Below are 6,469 nucleotides of genomic sequence, written 5' to 3' on the forward strand. Positions count from 1 at the left end.
AATATTCATATGTATGTTTATTTATTAATTTTAATATGATGAGTTAATAATTACTTTTAAAAATTTATTTTTTAATTTTTGTTTATATTTTATTTTTTATTTTTTATTTTTTAATAGTCTATATGTAAAATATAAGTTATATAATAGAAGTTATTAAATTTTTTTAATTTAACATCCATAATTCTATATTATAATATCTTGTTCATACCCTGGTCCAAAGGTACTTAGAAGAGACATTCGAGCAACTCAGACAATTCGTTGAGGCTGAGATCCGACATATAGTTCGGGAGCTTAATAGCCGAGCTGACGCTTTTTTCAAATTGACAAGTACTAAGCCAGGAGGAAATAACAAAAGCTTGATTCAAGAAACTCTCCAAGAACCATCAATCAGCAAATCTGACAATAAATCAGACATATTACCATCTCTGATATGAACCTCGGATGGATGACTCCCCTCATCGAATATCTGAAATTTGACGTCCTCCTTGAGGAGATAAAAGAGACTAAAAGAGTCTGAAGGGAAGCACAAAATTATACTTTGGTACACAATATCCTCTATAGAAGAGGGATATCAACACCTTTACTTAAATGTGTTCCAACTTGTAGAATTGAAGAAGTCTTGGAAGAGATACACAATGGCATATGTGGAATCCATCTCGGAGCTCGATCACTAGACAAAAAAGTAACCCAAGCTGGGTTCTTTTGGCCAACTTTACAAAAAGATGCGACCGACTTTGTCAAAAATGCCCACCTTCTCAGATGCATGCTCACTTCCACGTCCCCCCTCCCCCTTGAGGAACTCATCAGTGTAACCTCTCCTTGGCTTTTTGCAAAATGGGAGCTGGACCTACTTGGGCCTTTTCCCCAAGTCCCTAGATAAGTCAAGTACTTCATTGTGGGGGTGGATTACTTCATCAAATGGATTGAAGCTGAACCACTAGCTACCATCACGGCCCAAAAAAGTCAAAAATTTTTGTACTGGATATCATTACTCGATTTGGGGTCCCGCATTTCATCACTACGGATAATGGTACACAGTTTACAGACTCAACTTTCAGGAGCTTAGAGACAAGTACGAAGATCAAACATCAATTCACATTGGTGGAGCATTCCCAAGTAGTGCGTGTACGCAAACCCCACACTTCCGTACAATAGTACCAGCAAGTGCACTGGGTCGTCCAAGTAATACCTGAGCGAGTCAGGGTCGATCCCACGGAGATTGTGGCTTGAAGCAAGCTATGGTTGTCTTGCAGGTCTTAGTCAGGCGGAATCAGAAGGTTGTTGGATAATTAATAATAATGTTGTATATGAGAGGAATAGAGTTGAAGATCGGAGTTGCTTTGTCTTTCTGAATTAACTCTGGTACTACTGCTCTCCTTGCTTGTGAATGATTTCTTCAATGGCAGGTTGTATGTGATTGACACTGGTTTGAGCAGCTATCAATACTCCGCCGGATCTGAACCCCAAGTTTAGTGTGGATCCATCTTTGCTTGAGGGTGAAGCGCGTACAATCCATTCTCCTTTATGATCCTACACAAAACGCCACAGACAAGGTCGGATCTTCCGGATAAGAGAATGCTGAATCTTGGGTTTTAGCCTCTACCACAGAGACCCTAATCTCCTCGGAAATCAGCTGAACTGATGTCTCGAGAAGTCCCCATCGAAATCATGATTAGCCATCCGAGAGATGTATATTCAAGCTGTTGGTCGTCCTTGTCCGGTGAAAGACGCATTCTGACCCAAGTAGATGCGGGTGTTTGTCAGGCGTATTCGCCTTAATGTGATGAACAGAGCTAATTGGTTAGATCATCCTATTTACCACGATGAAGTATGAATATACATCTTAGAATTAATCAAACACGGATCAAAGAGAAACAGTAGTACTTTTATTAATTCATAGGACTCAACATGGCTCTTCCTCTCAACCTAGGAGGTTTAGAAACTCATACTGAGAGAAAAATACAATGTAAAACTCAAAAATAATGTGTATCCTCCCAAAAGAGGTCTGAAGACATAGTGTAAAACAACTCTTAAATACTGAACAAATGACTAGTAAGGGTAAAATAGTCTATTTAGTGCTAAAATCTACTTCTGGGGCCCACTTGGTGAGTATTTGGGATGAGCTTTGATGAGATCCTTGTGCTATGAGGTTTCTTGCGCGTGGAACGCCAGCTAGGGGGTCCTCTTTGGGCGTTTGTACATTGGTCTCTGCTCTTTGGGCGCTGGACACCTGGAAGGGGGCAGGAAGCTGGCGTTGGATGCCAGTTTTGGGCCTTCTAATCCGAAGAAAAGTATAGACTATTTATATATTGATGGAAAGCTATGGAAGTCAGCTTTCCATAGCCGTTGAGAGCGCTCCATTTGGACTTCTATAGCCCCAGAAAAGCTCTTCCAAATGCAGGCAGGTTAGATCTGGACAACATCTGCAGTGCTTTCTCTGTCTCTGAATCAGACTTCTGCTTCAGCTCCTCAATTTTAGCAAAAAAATACATGAAATTATATAAAAATACAAAAACTCATAGTAGAATCCAAAAATGTGAATTTGACTCTAAAACCTATAAAAACTTACTAAAAACTACTAAAAACTATATGAAAGTGATGCCAAAAAGCGTATAAAATATCCGTTCATCACAACACCAAACTTAAACCGTTGCTTGTCTCCAAGCAACTAAAAACACAGTAGGATAAAAAGAAATTTAAGATACAATAAATTTCTAAGTTTCAAATGAAGGTTAGTTACAATCAGATGAGCGGGACTTAGTAGCTTTTTGCTTCTGAATAGTTTTGGCATCTCACTATCCATTAAAACTTAGAGATGTTAGCATCCTTGGAAACTTAGAATCCAGATGATATTATTGACTTTCCTAGTTAAGCTTATTTTGATTCTTGAACACAGCTTTCTGAGTCTTGGCCGTGACCCAAGCACTCTGTTTGCCAGTATTACCACTGGATACATTCATGCCACAAATACTTTAACTGAGTGAACCTTTTCAGATTGTGACTCAGCTTTGCAAGAGTCCCCAGATAGAAGTTGTAATGACCCAATTTCTGGTACGTCATGATCATACTAGAAACTGAGTGCTACCAACTTGTCTTCCTAATTATTATCTATTATTTATTATATGAGCCTGATTCGTTGTTAAAAGCGTAGTTATTTTGCGAGAATTTTTTTTTGAAAACGTTTGGATTAATAAACAGAATCACTCACAATCAATTCACAAATAATAAGAAATACCAGAGTTATAAACAACCACACTTACATACATCTCAATAGTTAATATCATTCGGTTATCCAGCCTTTATCAGAGTAAAGATCTTTAGTTAGATTACCCCTAGATATAGCTAGATAATAACTATATATATATATATACATGCAACATCCTAGACCCTGACCTGTTCAAGAAGTCCCTAAGCTGGCACCTAGGCTAGCCTAGACTCTATACTCACCTAGTCCCTCTAAACTACTAAGGCGAGGGAAAGTACGTTCTAAGTCTTCAAAACTCAAGTCAGGTGGAACATCATCAAAAGATGGAACATTATCTGCTACTCCTCTGCACGATCAACATTGCCATATGACATCTCCCTGGTACCTCATCAAGTAGTCACATAACAAGAGTCTTGTACACAGGATTTAGGTTAAAGTTCGTGTACAAATGGGGTGCAAAACGTTGGCTGGTCTCACAGTATATACATATAAACAGGTAACAGAGTTCACTCTAGACTCAGAAGACTACCTAGAGCAGAATCCTCTTTGCGGAACGATCATCAACGAACTATGGAGGGGTACTCTTGCTCCCGTCTGAGGGGAAAGGAGAGAGAAGGGGTAAGAACTTGGGAGTTCTTAGTAGGGCCGGGGTTATTAGTTTAATTCATTAATTTTGTATTGTTTGATAGACAAATAACAGAATATAGAGAAGCAGTTAACAGAGGATAGATAAATAGAGAAAATAGAAAATCAAACACAAACAGAAGAATACAAGAAAGTAAAACATAGACACAAAGAGTAGAATACAAACAGGGAAAGCATACATTCATACAACAATCATAACAGAGGAAATGCACAACCAAATATGATGCATGTCTGTCCTATGCAGGTGGTGCACAAAATTGTTACTCTCTTACAATTTCGCACACATGACCAGCAAGTGCACTGGGTCGTCCAAGTAATACCTCACGTGAGTAAGGGTCGAATCCCACGGAGATTGTTGGTTTGAAGCAATCTATGGTTATCTTGTAAATCTTAGTCAGGAAGTCAATTATGTTTATCAGTTGAATTGTGAATAACCAAGAGAGCATAAATTAAAGATTACTTGTTGTGCAGTAATGGAGAATATGTTGGGGTTTTGGAGATGCTTTGTCTTCTGAATCTCTGCTTTCCTCTGTCTTCTGATTCACGCACGCACGCCCTCCTATGGCAAGCTGTGTGTTGGTGGATCACCGTTGTCAATGGCTACCTTCCGTCCTTCCAGTGAAAACTACGCTCACGCGCTCTGTCACAGCACGGCTAATCACCGGTTGGTTCTCGATCCGGTTGGAATAGGATTTACTATCCTTTTGCGTCTGTCACTAACGCCCAGCCTTCAGGAGTTTGAAGCTCATCACAGTCATTCAATCCTTGAATCCTACTCGGAATACCACAGACAAGGTTTAGACTTTCCGGATTCTCATGAATGCCGCCATCAGTTCTAGCTTATACCACGGAGATTCTGATTAAAGAATCTAAGAGATGCTCATTCAATCAGATATAGAATGGAGGTGGTTGTCAATCACACGTTCGTGGTTTGAGGAAGGTGATGAATGTCACAGATCATCACCTTCATCACAGTTAAGCGCGAATAAACATCTTAGATAGGAACAAGCGTGTTTGAATGGAAAACAGAAATACTTGCATTAATTCATCGAGACACAGCAGAGCTCCTCACCCCCAACAATGGGGTTTAGAGACTCATGCCATCAGAGAATACAAATTTTAGATCTGAAATGTCATGAGATACAAAATAAGTCTCTAAAAGTTGTTTAAATACTAAACTAGTAGCCTAGGGTTACAAAATATGAGTGGACTATGATGGATGATGCAGAGGTCCACTTCTGGGGCCCACTTGGTGTGTGCTGGGGCTGAGATTTAAGTGAGTCACGTGCAGAGGCCATTTGTGGAGTTGAACGCCAGTTTTTATGCCAGTTTGGGCGTTCAACTCCAGTTTTTGATCCTTTTCTGGCGCTGGACGCCAGAATTGGGCAGAGAACTGGCGTTGAACGCCAGTTTACGTCGTCTATCCTTGTGCAAAGTATGGACTATTATATATTGCTGGAAAGCCCTGGATGTATACTTTCTAATGCAATTGGAAGCATGCCATTTCGAGTTCTGTAGCTCCAGAAAATCCAATTTGAGTGCAGGGAGGTCAGAATCTAACAGCATTAGCAGTCCTTTTTCAGCCTGAATCAGATTTTTGCTCAGCTCCTTCAATTTCAGCCAGAAAAATACCTGAAATTACAGAAAAACATACAACTCATAGTAAAGTCCAGAAATATGAATTTTTCCTAAAAACTACTAGAAATAGACTAAAAACTAACTAAAACATACTCTAAACTATATGAAATTATCCCCAAAAAGCGTATAAAATATCCGCTCATCAGGAGGCCATGAAGAACATATGTTCAAAGTTGAATATCATCAAATTTCATCAAATTACCACCAAAATTTCAACAAGAATCACTCAATCACTCATATAAACCATCAATTTCAAGCACAGCCAAACCATATCATAATCACACAACTCAAACACAATCAATCAAGATTAAATTCATCAAACCCTACCTGGTTTTGCTGCTCCAAATTCAGTTATACTTTCAGGTGGTCCTTAAGCACTTTTTCCTCCTAAATCACTACAAGAACAACTTTAAATCCACAAATCCTCAACTGACCAAATCTCTCTTAGCATGTTAGGAAGGGATATCTCACCTTAGACTTGCTGGAAATTAATATTTCTTGGCCCTCAAGTCAAGTTAAGCATGATTCCTAAGGAAGAACATCAAGAAATTACATATTTAAGCATGTTTCCTTGAAAACCGAATTGAAGAGGAAGGGTGACAGCCATCTCACCTTATTTTCAGCCTTGATATGTTACATGGTTATGTAGAGGAAGAAGAGAGGATCATTTTGGTGAAATCGGAGTTTTGATTTGAGTTTTAGTTCAGAAGAAATCAAGCTTTGAAGATTAAGTGTTCATGAAAGTTTCTCTCTTTTCTCTCTTGTAATTTTCAGCCAAAATGAAGAAATGAGACAGCCTTGGAGTGTCTTGTGGGTGTAAAGTGAGTTGTGATTGGTTGGCTTGGAGGTGGGTTAAAATAATATTAAAATATCTCAGGTGTATAACTACTAAAACTAGATGTATCGGAACACTTGTAAAAATATCTCTACAAATTATTTTCTGAGCTACTAGCATAGATGACACTAGTAACATATTTATTA

The sequence above is a fragment of the Arachis hypogaea genome, chromosome 13 (assembly GCF_003086295.3).
Source record: "Arachis hypogaea cultivar Tifrunner chromosome 13, arahy.Tifrunner.gnm2.J5K5, whole genome shotgun sequence".
Taxonomy (NCBI): Eukaryota; Viridiplantae; Streptophyta; class Magnoliopsida; order Fabales; family Fabaceae; genus Arachis; species Arachis hypogaea.